This window comes from Hyperolius riggenbachi, chromosome 4 (genome assembly GCF_040937935.1).
Source record: "Hyperolius riggenbachi isolate aHypRig1 chromosome 4, aHypRig1.pri, whole genome shotgun sequence".
NCBI classification, from domain to species: Eukaryota; Metazoa; Chordata; class Amphibia; order Anura; family Hyperoliidae; genus Hyperolius; species Hyperolius riggenbachi.
In genome coordinates, this window is record NC_090649.1 from 241,328,056 (window position 1) to 241,345,626 (window position 17,571).

The 17,571-nt window shown below is 43.9% G+C and overlaps 1 protein-coding gene and 1 long non-coding RNA gene across 3 annotated transcripts in view; one reads left to right on the forward strand and one right to left on the reverse strand.

Annotated features, from left to right (window-relative positions):
- The window catches only part of IMPG1 (interphotoreceptor matrix proteoglycan 1), a 538,528-nt gene that overhangs the window by 74,604 nt on the left and 446,353 nt on the right, over positions 1-17,571 (reverse strand). The window lies entirely within an intron of this gene.
- Positions 1-17,571, forward strand: part of LOC137571828 (uncharacterized) — a 65,294-nt gene that overhangs the window by 4,278 nt on the left and 43,445 nt on the right. The window lies entirely within an intron of this gene.

The following is a 17,571-nucleotide window of genomic DNA, read 5'->3' on the forward strand; positions in this document are numbered from 1 at the left end:
AATATAAAAGCTCCAACTTTATGGTGTCTCAAGCAAAGCAAATGTAACGCACATTATTCAGCCATTTATTAATTGATCACATACTTGTCTATGAATTTTCTTCAACGAGAATTAAAGTAGAGAGGTTTCATCATCACTAGCTGAATTCCACTTTAAAGGGGCACTATGGGGAAAAAGTGTAAAGTTAAAAGTACATGTAAACATAGACAAATAAGAAGTAAATTTTTTGCCCAGAGTAAAATGAGACATAAATTACTTTTCTACTATGTTGCTGTCACTTAAAGTGGGTTGTAGAAATCTGACAGAACCGACAGGTTTTAGACCAGCTTATCTCCTCATGGGGGTTCTCAAGATTTACTTTATTTTCAAAAGCATTTAGTAAATGACGGTTGCTCCATCCAACTGCCAGAAAACTGTGCAGCGAGCCGGTGAGGCTGGCCAGCATCTTTGTATAAATCCTTTTTAGGGAAGGTCTTTATAAAGAATAAAGGCCAAGCTGAAAATCCTCAATGAGGAGATGGGCTAGACCAAAACCTGTCAGTAATGACAGATTTCTACTACCTACTGTAAGTGACAGCAACATAGTAAAAAAGTAATTTGTCTAATTTTACTCTGGGAAAAATGTACTTCTTATTTGTATATGTTTACATGTACTTTAAATTTTACACTTTTTCACCATGCTGCCCCTTTAAGAGCATGCAAGGTCAGTGCTCCTTAGCGCTAGGTTCACACTATGGGCTTGATTTACAAAACGGTGCTAACTTTAGCACTGGCCCTTAGCACGTCTAAACTCAGTTGAAATGTGAGAAGTAGTGATCGTGCGCAAAGTACCGCGCGTAAAGTTTTGCGCGCGCACTGCACGGAGCGCAGGGCGCTCCGCGCGAAGTGCCCATTAAAGCCTATGGGACTTAGCGCACGCATAGAACTTTGCGCGCGTAAAACTTTGCGCACGATCTGATTGAGAAATCCGGTGCTAACCTACTTAGCACCCTGGTTAGCGCGCCTTAAGACTTTAGATGTGCTAAGTAGGTTAGCACCTCTTAGTAAATCAAGCCCTATGTGTGTTATGTAATGCCTGCGCTACAACCTGGGCATAATGCAAGAGACATTATAAAGTGCATGTTGTTTTCATAACATTAAGATTTTTTTATGTACCATGCACACCATCGCACAAGTTATCCATTGGGCAGTTCATCTACATGCAGCAGTTCAATATAGAGCAACATACTGTACCTGTTGTGGGCTCATTTCCACTACTGCAGAAGCCGCATTATTTCTCACATCCAAGTCACATCGGGAAACATTGCCTATTCTGTCAATAGGATTGTCGTCCGAATCACATGCCGGTGCAATTCGGACAGTATGCTGCAGTTTACTGCAGTATGCATCCAAATCCGTGTAGCCTTGCCTGGCATGACTTTAGCAATTTGGTTGCGTCTTCGCAACAGTACGGGTGCAGCATCTAATTTTAGAGATGGATGCAGCATCCCAGTGCAAATAAGCCCTAAAACTAGGTGTAGCTGCTTGAACCTTTCAGTTCAATCAAATATATGTATTGCTGGTATGCCGTTAACGGCATACCAGCAGCAATACATAAAACGTTTTATATTGATTTTAACACACATTTTAATAATCATTGCACAATCTCTTACGGGAGATTTTTAAAATGTTTATTTTACTTACATAGGGAACTTTCTTATAACATCCTGCTAGAACTATGCGCGATGAACACATTAGATCCATCAGAGTCAGTTGGAAACACAATGAGCTGATTTCTTCATTGCACTGACATGGTTACTCTGGAGGGGCAGCATTTTAAGACTTTTCACAGTGAAATTTCACTTTCATAAAAAAAAATAATAAAAAAAAAAATCTGCCTATGACATAAATCAGCGCTGCACAGGAGATTCTTTCCATTTCAACCTGCTGCCAGCTATAAATGTCTGACTTTGATGGGGAACTCAACTAATTTTTTTTCCCCAAGTATGGCAACAGAGCACCTTTAATGTATTTATTAGAGATCATCTGTGCATTAGCGCCACTGTCCCTGCGTGAGTACTTGCCAACGTAGAGGAGAAGGCATTCAGATAGTCACATGACTGCAGCAAAATTTGACACACCCACCTGACATTAAATGTAAGTGTATTTTTCATACAACTGAGAGTGATATTTTGCTGGCTGATATCCAATAACTATTTAATTTTTTTTTTTTTATTTTATTTAATTTAAATCTTTTTTCTGTGACTAGGGGCATATGATGAGCATTTGAATTAAATAGGATTTTGTACTTCTTAATGAATATTTATCTCACTAATATTATAAATGCGAAAGTTTGGATGTTTGTTTCTCACGCAACAATGGCTGAATGGATTCTAATGAAATTTGGCACACACATAATACATTATCTGGAATAACATATAGGATCCTATATATCCCCATAAAGTGGGCAGAGACAAATACAAATTTCACTGGGAAAATGTAAACTGCAGCTATTCTTACACTGTTAATGGTAGGATCCTCAAACTTTGCACAGTTGGTCACAGGGTGACTGGGATTAATATTCAGCAAAGTGGGTGGAGTCTACAAAAGCCAAGCAAAATTCACCTATTGATTTTCAAGGGGAATATTTAATTGCTGCCATTTTTGCACTGTTAATTTCACAAGCCTAATACCTGGTACAGTTGGCCATTGGGTGACTGGGGTTTGAATTTAGAAAAGAGGGTTCAGACAGCCAATCAGATTTGTTTCATTTCAATGCAAATGATTGATGCCAAAGACCACAAAGCTCACAAACTAGGTCATTGAGTAATTGTGTGCAAGGCTGCATTTCCACTTGTGCGGTGGGAATCGTTGCGGGAAAAAATCGCATGCGGATGCGAATTTCGCATGCGGGTCTATGCGAATTTTCATGCGAATTCACATGGATGACGATGTATGCAAATTTAACCATGACAGTGCTGGTGTGATTTTCCATTGTTTCTATGCGAATTCGCATGAAAATTCGCATACCCAAACCGCATGCGAATTTCCTATTAAATACATTGTATGCGATTCGCATAGCGGTATGCGAATTCTGATGGCTCTGCTGTGTGAATTTTTTCTGCACAGAAAAACACAAAGGAATCCTGACAAGTGGAAACAGTCCCATTCACTTGTATTGCTATGCGAATTTGCATGCAAAAAACGCATGCGAATTCACGATAGTGGAAATGGGCCCTAAGGGTTAGAAAGAGTGGGCTAAGCCAACAACAGCCAAATACATACCCGGGCAACGCCAGGCCATCAGCTAGTATTTCATATGGTAATATTTATAGAACTGTTAGGTTTGTCTAAGCAAAATTTAAAGAGTAATTCCAGCCACAGGTGTAGAATGATACTAATTTCAGTGTGTCCAGGTTAAATCACAATAGCATTATTGTGTATTACATTTTTAGGGCACTGTTGTACACAAAGCATTGTACACGTGCTCTTCCTTTTGCTCTCTGAACCTGTATCAATTCCAGTTCCAGTCTGAACAACTTCTGAATGCAGCAGATCAAATGTACTCCTGTCTAGCTCTACCTGGGATCTCATATGAGCACCGTTACATAATGCCTTTGTGAGGAGAGCAGAGCTTGGCGTGCCATCACTTCTCCTGGTGTATCTTTGCATGTTCAAATCGGCAAATTGCCATCGCTATACTTATGTATAAGTGTAAGTGTGTGTGTGTGTGTGGGGGGGGGGGGATTTTACACGTCACATAGTAGAAGCCAGAGCCCAGAACAGGGCAGAACACACACTTTTAGCAGTTCAAACTCTGCTTTAATCTTCTCTTCTTAGAGGACAGCTGAAGTGAGAAGAATATGGAGACTGCCATATTCATTTTCTTTTAAACAATACCAGCTGCCTGGAAGTCCTACTAATCTATTTGGCTGCAGTAGTGTCTGAATAACACCAGGAAAAAGCACGCAGCTAATCTTGTCAAATCTGACAATAATGTCAGAAACAGCTGATATGCATATACTTGTTCAGGGTCTATGGCTAAAAGTATTAGAGGCAGAGGATCAGCAGGATATATGGCAGCCTCCATATCCCTCTCGATTCAGTTGTCCTTTAAGTGCTATGACACTGATTTGAGGCTTCACAGTGGTATTTAGGTCTCTTACACACCATAAAGTGTTCCAAAAGCTGTTTGGAAAATTAATATGATTCTTCCCTGAGCCACAGCAGATAGAAGGGGAAAATGTTTGTTATTTTTATATGGGTACTGTCTTAAAAGTGCGCATGTTCATAATGCATGGCTAAACACATTTTCATTGTAGTAGGATATATGGCAAATAGTAGGATATATGACCAAAGCTACTAAACAGCTAAATGGGTGCTCTAGGGTAGCTGAACGGCGTTGGAGAAAAAACAATGCTAATGAGGATTTCATTTCATACAGAAAAAGCCTTGAACAAGTTTAGAATCGCTCTCTTCTGCAAAACAATCATACTTTTCCTCCCTCATATCCTCCCACTCGCACAATCCAAAGTGCCTGTTCAGCACTTTCAACTCCCTTCTCCGTCCACCCCCTCCTCCTCCTTCTTCATGCTTGTCTGCTGAAGAATTTGCAACATACTTTACAGATAAAATTGCCAAAATCCGTAGTGTGTTTTCCATGCAGACATCAAACTCCATCTCCACTCCTCTTGTTGATTGCTCTCTTTCCAGTTTCTCTCCACTCTCCGAACATTCTCTCTCCTCTCTTATCTCCAAATCCCATCTAACCACCTGTTCTTTGGATCCTATCCCATCACATCTCATTCCACAGGTATCCGCATCCCTCATCCCTGCCCTAACATTGCTGTTTAACCTATCCTTCTCCACTGGAATTTTTCCATCCTCACTCAAGAAGGCTGTTGTAACACCACTACTTAAAAAACCATCTCTAGACCGCACAGAATTTGCCAACTACCACCCAGTGTCACTTCTCCCATTTGCATCTAAATTACTTGAACTTAGTCAGAATTTATCTGCAAATTCCTTGCTTGATCAGTTCCAGTCTGGCTTCCGGGCAAACCACTCCACAGAAACAGCCCTCACCAAAGTAGCCAATGATCTCCTCACAGCTAAATCCAAAGGCTATTATTCCATACTAATCCTTCTAGATCTGTCATCAGCATTTGACACTGTCGACCACACTCTACTCCTACAGATCCTTTCATCTATAGGAAAAAAGGACCTCTCTCTCTCCTGGATATCTTCCTACCTCTCTGGAAGGTCTTTCACTGTTTCTTATTCAGATCAGGCCTCCTCTTCACATCCTCTGTCTGCAGGGGTACCTCAAGGCACTGTCCTCGGTCCCCTCCTCTTTTCCATCTACATACACGGTCTTGGTAACTTAATCAACTCATTTGGTTTCAATACCACCTATATGCAGATGATACACAACTGTACCTCTCGGCCCCAGACCTTAACTCCCTCCTCACTCGGGTTCCCAACTGCCTATCCGCTATATCCTCTTTCATGTCCTCTCGCTTCTTAAAACTTAATATGAATAAAATTGAACTATTAGTCTTTCCACCCTCTCTGTCCACCTCTTTGCCTGATATTACAATAAATGTTAATAACACGTATATAACTTTAGTTCTCAAAGCACGGTGCTTAGGGGTAATATTTGATTATTCTCTCTCATTTATTTCTCACATTATCTCCCTAATCAGCTCCTGTCATCTCCAACTCAAAAACATAGCACGCATCCGACCTTTTCTCTCTCATGACACAACCAAAATGTTAGTACATGTTAGCTCTTATTATATCTCGTTTGGACTATTGCAATATATTGCTTGGTGAACTTCCAACTAACCGACCAACACCGCTCAATTCTGTGCTGAACTCTGCTGCTCGACTCATTCATCTATCCTCTTGCTCTTCCTCTGCTACTCCTCTCTGTCAAGCTCTTCAATGGCTACCAATTAACCAGAGGATCCAGTTCAAACTCTTAACCCTAACCTAAAAAGCTCTCCACAATCTCTCCCCTGTACATCTCCTCACTAGTCTCCAGATACCAACCCATCTGCAATCTCAGATCCGCACACAAGCTTCTTTTATCCTCTTCTACAATTACCTCCTCACATTCACATGTACAAGACTTCTCACGTGCCTCACCCCTCCTCTGGAATGCCCTTCCACAGAACATCCGCCACTCTCCCACCTTTGAAATCTTTAAACGTTCCCTCAAAACCCACCTTTTCCGACAAGCATATTCTCTAGCTTAGGCCATGCACCCTTCAACCTCGCATCTACATTTACTCCTTACTAAATAACCTAATTACGCACTGCCTGTACATATACTATATACTTCCCCCACCTCTTGTTTCCACCCCATTCCTTCAGATTGTAAGCTCGGAAGGGCAGGGCTCTCACCCTTTTGTGTAATGGAATGTTATTAATTGAATTGCTTGCACTCTGTTAGACATTTATACATCTTAGTCATCATGTTAAATTTGCTATTGTAATCATCTGTTCTGTATTTTGTACTAGTGTCCATATTTGATGTACTGTATATCATTGTCTGTATCATTATGTATCCCTAGTTTGTTTTCTTACATTGTATAGCGCCACGGAATTTGTTGGCGCTTTATAAATAAATAATAATAATAGTAGCACCTTATTCTGCATTCCTTTACGCAGGGGTGAGCCTGGGGTGCCTGGCACCTGGATGCAAGATTTTCTCTGGCGCCTATGGGAGTGGTTAAATTAACCGCGCCCAACCACATAACCACACCCATGTCCATAATCATTATTTGGGCAGCATTCACCAGAAAATAATCGCTATGTGGGGAGCAATCACCAGAAAATAATCGCAATGTGGGGGCATTCACCAGAAAATAATCGTTATATGGGGAGCATTCACCAGAAAATAATCGTTATGTGGAGAGCTATCACCAGACAATAATCGTTATGTGGGAAGCATTTACTAGAAAATAATCGTTACGTGGGGAGCATTCACCAGAAAATCGTTGTGGGGAGCTATCACCAGAAAATAATCGTTATGTGGGGAGCTATCACCAGAAAATAATCGTTATGTGGGGAGCAATGTAGGGGTAATCACCAGAAAATAATCGCAATGTGGGGGCATTCACCAGAAAATAATCGTTATGTGGGGAGCAATGTGGGGGCAATAACCAGAAAATAATCGTTATGTGGGGAGCAATGTGGGGGCAATCACCAGAAAATAATCGCAATGTGGGGGCATTCACCAGAAAATAATCGTTATGTGGGGAGCATTCACCAGAAAATAATCGTTATGTGGGGAGCAATGTGGGGGCAATCACCAGAAAATAATCGTTATATGGGGAGCAATGTGGGGGCAATCACCAGAAAATAATCGTTATGTGGGGAGCAATGTGGGGGCAATCACCAGAAAATAATCGTTATGTGGGGAGCAATGTAGGGGTAATCACCAGAAAATAATCGCAATGTGGGGGCATTCACCAGAAAATCGTTGTGGGGAGCTATCACCAGAAAATAATCGTTATGTGGGAAGCATTTACCAGAAAATAATCGTTATGTGGGGAGCATTCACCAGAAAACCGTTGTGGGGAGCTATCACCAGAAAATAATCGTTATGTGGGGAGCTATCACCAGAAAATAATCGTTATGTGGGGAGCAATGTAGGGATAATCACCAGAAAATAATCGCAATGTGGGGGCATTCACCAGAAAATAATCGTTATGTGGGGAGCAATGTGGGGGCAATCGCCAGAAAATAATCGTTATGTGGGGAGCAATGTGGGGACAATCACCAGAAAATAATCGTTATGTGGGGAGCAATGTAGGGGTAATCACCAGAAAATAATTGCAATGTGGGGGCATTCACCAGAAAATAATCGTTATGTGGGGAGCAATGTGGGGGCAATCACCAGAAAATAATCGTTATGTGGGGAGCAATGTGCGGGCAATCACCAGAAAATAATCGCAATGTGGGGGCATTCACCAGAAAATAATCTTTATGTGGGGAGCATTCACCAGAAAATAATCGTTATGTGGGGAGCAATGTGGGGGCAATCACCAGAAAATAATCGTTATGTGGGGAGCAATGTGGGGGCAATCACCAGAAAATAATCGCAACGTGGGGGCATTCACCAGAAAATAATCGTTATGTGGGGAGCAATGTGGGGGTAATCACCAGAAAATAATCGCAATGTGGGGGCATTCACCAGAAAATAATCGTTATGTGGGGAGCAATGTGGGGGCAATAACCAGAAAATAATCCTTATGTGGGGAGCAATGTGGGGGCAATCACCAGAAAATAATCGCAATGTGGGGGCATTCACCAGAAAATAATCGTTATGTGGGGAGCATTCACCAGAAAATAATCGTTATGTGGGGAGCAATGTGGGGGCAATCACCAGAAAATAATCATGTGGGGAGCAATGTGGGGGCAATCACCAGAAAATAATCGTTATGTGGGGAGCAATGTGGGGGCAATCACCAGAAAATAATCGCAATGTGGGGGCATTCACCAGAAAATAATCGTTATGTGGGGAGCAATGTGGGGGCAATCACCAGAAAATAATCGTTATGTGGGGAGCAATGTGGGGGCAATCACCAGAAAATAATCGCAACGTGGGGGCATTCACCAGAAAATAATCGTTATGTGGGGAGCAATGTGGGGGCAATCACCAGAAAATAATCGTTATGTGGGGAGCAATGTAGAGGTAATCACCAGAAAATAATCGCAATGTGGGGGCATTCACCAGAAAATAATCGTTATGTGGGGAGCAATGTGGGGGCAATCACCAGAAAATAATCATTATGTGGGGAGCAATGTGGAGGCAATCACCAGAAAATAATCGTTATGTGGGGAGCAATGTGGGGGCAATCACCAGAAAATAATTGCAATGTGGGGGCATTCACCAGAAAATAATCGTTATGTGGGGAGCATTCACCAGAAAATAATCGTTATGTGGGGAGCAATGTGGGGGCAATCACCAGAAAATAATCGTTATGTGGGGAGCAATGTGGGGGCAATCACCAGAAAATAATCGCAATGTGGGGGCATTCACCAGAAAATAATCGTTATGTGGGGAGCATTCACCAGAAAATAATCGTTATGTGGGGAGCAATGTGGGGGCAATCACCAGAAAAAAATTCGCAATGTGGGGGCATTCACCAGAAAATAATCGTTTTGTGGGGAGCATTCACCAGAAAATAATCGTTATTTGGGGAGCAATGTGGGGGCAATCACCAGAAAATAATCGTTATGTGGGGAGCAATGTGGGGGCAATCACCAAAAAATAATCGTTATGTGGGGAGCAATGTGGGGGCAATCACCAGAAAATAATCGTTATGTGGGGAGCAATGTAGGGGTAATCACCAGAAAATAATTGCTATGTGAGGAGCAGTGCTGTGAAAAAAAAATTCACTCACCTGGCCGGCCTCTGACGTGCAGCTGCTCCCCGACGATCCTCCAGCGACGATCTCCCGAGCTGACAGGCAGAGTGCAGGGCTACGGCAAGATGGCGCCCGAAGCCCCGTACTGGAGACAAATAGTCTCCAGAGCAGGGCTTCGGCAGCCATCTTGCCGTAGCCCTGCTCTGCCTCCGGGAGGCGGTCCCCACAGCGGGGAGATGAACGGGGCGGCCAGCAGCGGGGAAGAGAGGCAGAAGGAGGGGACCCAGGTGAGGGAGGGGGGGGGGATCTGTCCCCCCTCCCCGCCGCTGTCCCCACCCCTCCTTCTAGCGCTGCTCTTCCCCCACCATGGGCCGTCGTGGCGACACCCCCTTGGGTGTCAGTCACCAGGGCGCCATGCCCCCCTGCACCCAATGGATGCGGCTAGAGGGAGGAAGGGAGCGGCGGCCAGAGGGGGTCAGCGGCGGCGCCTGACAGATAGAGGCGCCTGGGTGCAATGCACCCACAGCACCCGCCCAGGCTCGGCCCTGCCTTTACGTGGTAACTGTATGTAAGACTGCTCAACTGCAGTAAATACACATAAACTGTTGGAGTATAAAGGTGCCCATACACTCGTCAGATTGGCAGCAGATAGATAAGAAATGCATCTGATGATCTATCTGATGCGTTTTTAGAACATTTTTTACCAGGATAGAATTCCAATAGATTTCAGTTTGAAATCTATTGAAATTCGATCTGATGGCATTTTTTTGCCATCAGATTTCCATTAAGGCCAATGCAAACTGATAAGCAATCCCATCAGATCGACCTAAATTTTCCACGCTGCCAGTTTGATGGAAATCCATCGAAATCGATCGAAATCGGCCATCGATCGGTCGATTGGCCAACCGATTTGCGATCGATCGATCAATCGGGATCGATCGGTCGGCCAGAAAATCGGCTGAGTGTATGGCGTACGTACAAAAAGGGCGCCTGGACAAAAAGGGCGCGGGGTGTAAACTCTAAATAATAATTAATCATTAATAGGGTTTATAAATATAGTGTGCTATATTTCGTTTACAAATAATGTTTAACAAAATTATAAATCATTAAATAATGTTTATGAAATCGGAAATTGTGAAAACGTTAATCTTCCCTGTTTCAAAAGTTAAACTTATAATTACGTTTATAAAAAAACCAATAATATATGTTTAATTGTTATAATTGTATATTATTGTGAATAACCGTCATTTATGGTTTGTTCTTATAATAAAATCTGAAAATATTGTTTATAAAGATGATATAAATATAACTACGTTCGTAATAAGTGTTGTAATACATTAGTAATTATTACTAAAATTTTACTAAAACTATACCTAAGCCTACTCTTACACAGAACCCTACCTGTACCTATCCCTAACCCCTAGACTCCCCTGTTGGTGCCTAAACCTAAGACCCCCCTGTTGGTGCCTAAACCTAAGACCCCCCCTGTTGGTGCCTAAGTAACCCTCCCTGTACCTACCCCTAACCCCTAGACCCCCCTGTTGGTGCCTAAACCTAAGACCCCCCTGTTGGTGCCTAAACCTAAGACCCCCCTGTTGGTGCCTAAACCTAAGACCCCCCTGTTGGTGCCTAAACCTAAGACCCCCCTGTTGGTGCCTAAACCTAAGACCCCCCTGTTGGTGCCTAAACCTAAGACCCCCCTGTTGGTGCCTAAACCTAAGACCCCCCTGTTGGTGCCTAAACCTAAGACCCCCCTGTTGGTGCCTAAGTAACCCTCCCTGTACCTACCCCTAACCCCTATACCCCTGTCTTGGTGCCTAAACCTAAGACCCCCCTGTTGGTGCCTAAACCTAAGACCCCCCTGTTGGTGCCTAAACCTAAGACCCCCCTGTTGGTGCCTAAACCTAAGACCCCCCTGTTGGTGCCTAAACCTAAGACCCCCCTGTTGGTGCCTAAACCTAAGACCCCCCTGTTGGTGCCTAAGTAACCCTCCCTGTACCTACCCCTAACCCCTAGACCCCTGTCTTGGTGCCTAAACCTAAGACCCCCCTGTTGGTGCCTAAACCTAAGACCCCCCTGTTGGTGCCTAAACCTAAGACCCCCCTGTTAATGCCTAAACCTAAGACCCCCCTGTTAATGCCTAAACCTAAGACCCCCCTGTTGGTGCCTAAACCTAAGACCCCCCTGTTAATGCCTAAACCTAAGACCCCCTGTTGGTGCCTAAACCTAAGACCCCCCTGTTGGTGCCTAAACCTAAGACCCCCCTTTATTATGTGGATAATTATGTTTTACTAATTGTGGATTAAAAAAATATTTTGCAATTTACGTTACGTACTGATCGCTTTATTTTGTGAATAATAATGTTTTACAAACAGTAAGGGATAAAACTTTAAATAATGTTTTAATTATTTAAATAAGATAAATATGTTTAGTATTTTCATAAACGTTATTCGGCACGGGTGCATTTTATAAACGTAAATCACCACAAGTTCAGTTATAAATCATTAAACAGCTCCGGGCGCCGTTTGTAAACTTTATTTAGCTCCTGGCGCCGTTTATAAACTTTATTTAGCTCCGGCGCCCTTTTTTCCTACCCGGCGCCCATTAAACGCTATTTATTATGGGAGTGAATGGCGGCGCCCTTTTTGTCCACTAGCGGCATGCGCCCTTTTTTCCCAGCTCCGAGTGTATGGGCCCCTTTAGGCTGTATTATGTACAATACCCTTATGTTGCAATACCTGTTATGTCCACAGCTGTGTAAACAAAACGTATTTCTATTCCTACTGTCTTGGTTTAGTAATGTATGTTCTACTGCACTTATTATTACTCCTCGTTACAACATGACATATACTGTATGTATTATAGCTACCTGTACCCTTCATCTATTATCGTTGGCGTCATAAGTCCCAACTGGTAATTGGTTGCTGGATCCTCCTAGCTCACTGAAAAAATGAACATGTTTGAGACTGGTGGTGAGTGAATGTCAAAGAGCAGAGGTCAAATGATTTATACCTAGAGTACACTCTATGCTGATTTCTGCAGGAAGAAGGGACAGGCAGAGACATTTACAGACAGCAGATTTGTTTCCTTCATTTACAGGGAAAAAATGGGTCTAGTGTTTGAATATTTACTAGGAGTTGGCAGCCACTGTCTGAAGGACAAGTTCCCTGGTCATTTACATTTCTGATAGCATTTAATGCTGCTGTTTAATGCTTACAATGTCATCACAGGAAATAAGCACACACCAGTAAAGTAATACAACAATGTGTATGTGCAGTGATTACAGTAAACAATATTCTTTTTCTACATCATGTACCTCATTTAACATGGCTTTCCAAGCTTCTCCTTGCTCAAATCATTCTCGACAAGTAATTACAAAAATTAATCTTTATTTTAGATGCCTTTGCAGTTCCTGATCATTTAATGTGACTTTGACTGGTGAACGTGTATGCAATAGCTCAGAACAATGCATTGCCTGTCATCTATGCTTCTATGCACCAGTGGCCAAGAGAAATTGTGCTGGAAAGCAACTTATGGTTGCAGTGCAGGTGCTCAATTTGTAAAGGATATTTTTGGGGGCCTTAAAACAAAACACGGCTGAATCAGCTCAGTATGCCACTGCAACAGGGATTCTATAGGGCCTAAAATAAATATAAACAAAAAGGAATGGACTAGTGGACTAGTCAAAACAGATATTTTAATTTAAAGAGACTCTGTAACAAAATGTTGAGCCTTATTTCTTCTATCGTATAAGTTCCTATAGCTGTTCTAATGTGCTCTGTCTTACTGCAGCCTTTCCTACTTGCACAGTGGCAATTATCTCTGTTATAGGATCTAATCTTCTCTCCTCTGTTGGCTCTGTCGGGCTCAGGCAGTCAGGCTGGAATGTGCTGTGCTGCTTGTGATTGGATAGAAGCTATAAACACCCTCTCCAGGCCCCCTGCACACTCTGTATGACTCACACACTGAGCTCTTCTCTCACTTCTATCACTTCTATCACTTGATATGTCTTTTGTTTGTAAACACTGCATAAAAATGGCAATTACAAGCCAGGATTGCAGCAGGGAGTGGCAGAAACAGCACAGAGGGGCCCATGAGAACATAATGAATAGAATGGTATGCGTTTTATTGTAAGACTTTTAGAGAATAGATTCTCTTTAAGTAACTTCACATTTTCATTGCTTGATTTTGCAGGTCTGTTTGAATAGTAACTCTGTACAAAGCCTTTATTTTTCAGCATGACATGTATAGTACATGTCTTACAAGTCTATAATATATCTATCACACAATTCCTTTTCCCAGCTGTCCAAGTAGGGAGGGTTAGCGATGTGCTAAGAATACTGAGTTTATAAGGATTTTATGCAAATGTTATGTAAATTTATGAAACTTTGCAAGTGGCATTTGATTTATCCATTTCATTTTTTAAACTTCATACATTTGTATAAAAATGACATCAACTTTGAATTATTAGCATCTAATTGACCATCTGTATGCACTGTGACCACTGACTCTGACCTCACTTCCAGAAAAACAAAGACTGTGATCTCACTTTGACCAATGACTCATGGCCGATTCTATGGCCGTGCGGCCCGTGCGGGCACCCTGAGCGCTGCTGGGAGGGGGGCGCTGTGATGGAGGGGGGAGCCGCAGCCGCGGGGAGGTCAGCCTGACCTCTCTCTCCCTTCCTCTCCCCGGGCCGCCCTCCGTGTGATCCCCCTCAGACTGCAGAGTAATGCAGCAGGGAAGCGCTATACAAAACTACTCACCTCCCTGGTTCCAATCGCTGCTCACTCGCCGCCAGTCTCCTCTCTCTGCATAGACGCTGATACACACACACACGCTGCTTCCGGCTAAACAGGAAGCAGCGTGTGTATCAGCGTCTATGCAGAAAGAGGAGACTGGCGGCAAGTGAGCAGCGATTGGAACCAGGGCGGTGAGTAGTTTTGTATAGCGCTTCCCTGCTGCATTACTCTGCAGTCCAAGGGGGGATCGCACAGAGGGCGGCCCGGGGAGAGGAAAGGAGAGAGAGGTCGGGCTGCCCTCCCCACGGCTGCGGCTCCAGCCTCCATCATGGGGGCACCTACCTAACCTATACTGGGGCAGCTACCTATCTAACCTATCCTGGGGGGCACCTACCTATCTAAGCTATACTGGGGGGCACCTACCTATCTAACCTATCCTGGGGGGCACCTACCTATCTAACCTATCCTGGGGGGCACCTACCTAATCTAACCTATCCTGGGGGGCACCTACCTAATCTAACCTATACTGGGGGGCAGCTACCTAATCTAACCTATACTGAGGGGGCAGCTACCTAATCTAACCTATACTGAGGGGGCAGCTACCTAATCTAACCTATACTGAGGGGGCAGCTACCTAATCTAACCTATACTGGGGCAGCTACCTATCTAACCTATCCTGGGGGGCACCTACCTATCTAACCTATGCTGGGGGGAACCTACCTAATCTAACCTATACTGGGGGCAGCTACCTAATCTAACCTATACTGGGGGGCACCTACCTAATCTAACCTATACTGGGAGGCACCTACCTAATCTAACCTATACTGGGGGGCAGCTACCTAATCTAACCTATACTGGGGGGCAGCTATCTAACCTATACTGGGGGCAGCTACCTATCTAACCTATACTGGGGGGCACCTACCTATCTAACCTATACTGGGGGGCAGCTACCTATCTAACCTGGGGGGCAGCTACCTAATCTAACCTATACTGGGTGGCACCTACCTATCTAACCTATACTGGGGGCACCTACCTATCTAACCTATACTGGGGGGCACCTACCTATTTAACCTATACTGGGGGGCACCTACCTAACCTATACTGGGGGGCATCTACCTATCTAACCTATAGTGGGAGCATTAACTTATCTAACCTGTATTGGGGGCACCTACCTACCTAGCTAGCCTATACAGGTGACAACTATACTGGCTACCTATATTGGAGGCACCTACCTAAGTAACCTATACTGGGGGCATCTACCTATCTAACCTATGCTGGGGGCAACTATTCTGGCTACCTATATTAGAGGCACCCACCTAGCTAACCTGTACTGGGGGCACCTACCTATCTAACTTATACCGGGGGTGCCTGCCTATCTAACCTATACTGGGGGCAACTATACTGGCTACCTATACTGGAGGCACCTACCTGGCTAACCTATACCGGGGGCAACTATACTGGCTCCCCTATGCCTGGCTACCTATACTGGGGGCCTATAGCTGGCTACCTATACTGAATTACCTATTCTTGGCTACCTATACTGGGGGTACCTATACTGAGTGCAACTAGATCTGGCTAACCTATACTGCGGGCACCCATACCTTGCTTCGGGGGGGGCGCAATTTTTACACCCTCGCCCTGGGTGCATTTTAGCCTAGAAACTGCACTGCAATGACTGAGGCAGTTACCACACCTTGGGCTTGATTCACTATGCGGTGCTAACCTACTTAGCACGTCTAAAGTCTTTAGGCGCGCTAACCAGGGTGGTAAGTAGGTTAGCACCGGTTTTCTCAATCAGATTGCACGCTAAGTACCGCGCACACAGTTTTGCGCGCGCAAAGTCGTATGCGCGCGCTAAGTCCCATAGGCTTTAATGGGCACTGTGCAGTGCGCGCGTACAGTTTTGCGCGCGTAAAGTTTTACGCACGAAAAGCTCGTTTAGACGTGCTAAGGGGGTTTTCACAGGCGTGCTAACAGTTAGCACCGCTTTGTGAATCAAGCCCCTTGACTAGTAACAGACCTCATGGCTGCACTATAACTGAACAATTCAAACTCTATTTTTACCGTAATGGAAATTTGGGCTGTTCTGTGACCACTGAGAGAGTCAGGACTGTACAGTGACCTGATAGAGAATGTAATGTCGCTCAAAGTGTACAAGGAAAACCTTGTCCTGACACTGCACAGTTCACTTATGGACCCTCAGTTCAGAGCAAGTTTGACTCAGCACATGAAGCACCATCTCAGACTTCACCTGAGGATCAAATGATCTATCCCTGAAGCTTTAAAGGGAACCTAAACTGAGAAGGATATGGATTTTTCCTTTTAAAATAATACCAGTTGCCTGACTCTGCTGCTGATCTCGTGTCTCTAATACTTTTAGCCACAGCCCCTTAAGAAGCATGCAGATCAGGTGCTCTGACTGAAGTCAGACTGGATTAGCTGCATGCTTGTTTCAGGTGTGTGATTCAGCCACTATTGCAGCCAAGGAGATCAGCAGGACTGCCAAGCAACTGGTATTGTTTAACAGGAAACATCCATTCCCTTTAACCACTTTGGCGGTAATGACGAGCTCAGCTCGTCCATTATCGCCGCGGTAGATTTCTCAGGCCCTGGTGGGCCGATTTTCACAATTTTTTTTTTTAAACACGCAGCTAGCACTTTGCTAGCTGCGTGTTGGACGCGATCGCCGCCGATCCACCGCTACCCGACTACGTAGCTGCCCCCCCCCCGAGGCCCTTGCGCAGCCTGGCCAATCAGTGCCAGGCAGCGCTGAGGGGTAGATCGGGACTCCCTCTATCGTCACAACGTCGATGACTTCGGTGAAGTCATCACGATTGTCGCCATGGTGACGGGAGAAGCCAAACAGAAAATCCCTTTCTGAACGGAATTTCCTGTTTGCTCTGATCGCCGGAGGCAATCCGAAGGTGCGGGGCGATGCCGCTGCTCAACGGCTATCATGTAGCTAGCGCTAGGCTAGCTACATGATTTAACAAATAAAATAAACAAAATAGGGCTGCGCAGCCACCCTGGCGCAATTAATAGAAGGCCAGGGTGGTTAATGAGTCCTTTGCATCCTACAACAGATTCCTGTAGTCAAGAAATTAATCTCAGGCAATTTCATTTTGTAAGCAGGGACTGTCACACCAATGCAAGCTTAATTCGAACTGTATACTTGAAGTATTACACTTAAATCAGAGCCCTTTTAAACATCGTGTTCTTTTATTTATTGAGGGCACTAATCCAAAGTTTTTACTGTTCATATACGGTAATTATTCTCCAGATAGGTAATACTGATTCCACTATGATTTATAATACAAATATTGTGATACTTGTACTTTAAAACAATATCATTAAATCCTCCAACTTGCCAGATGGACAAGATGCAGAGAGTGAAGCCATTACACTAATGATGCATACTGTTATGGGGCTCAGCCTTGTTTCCAAACCCGACATACATTTTATATTGTGTA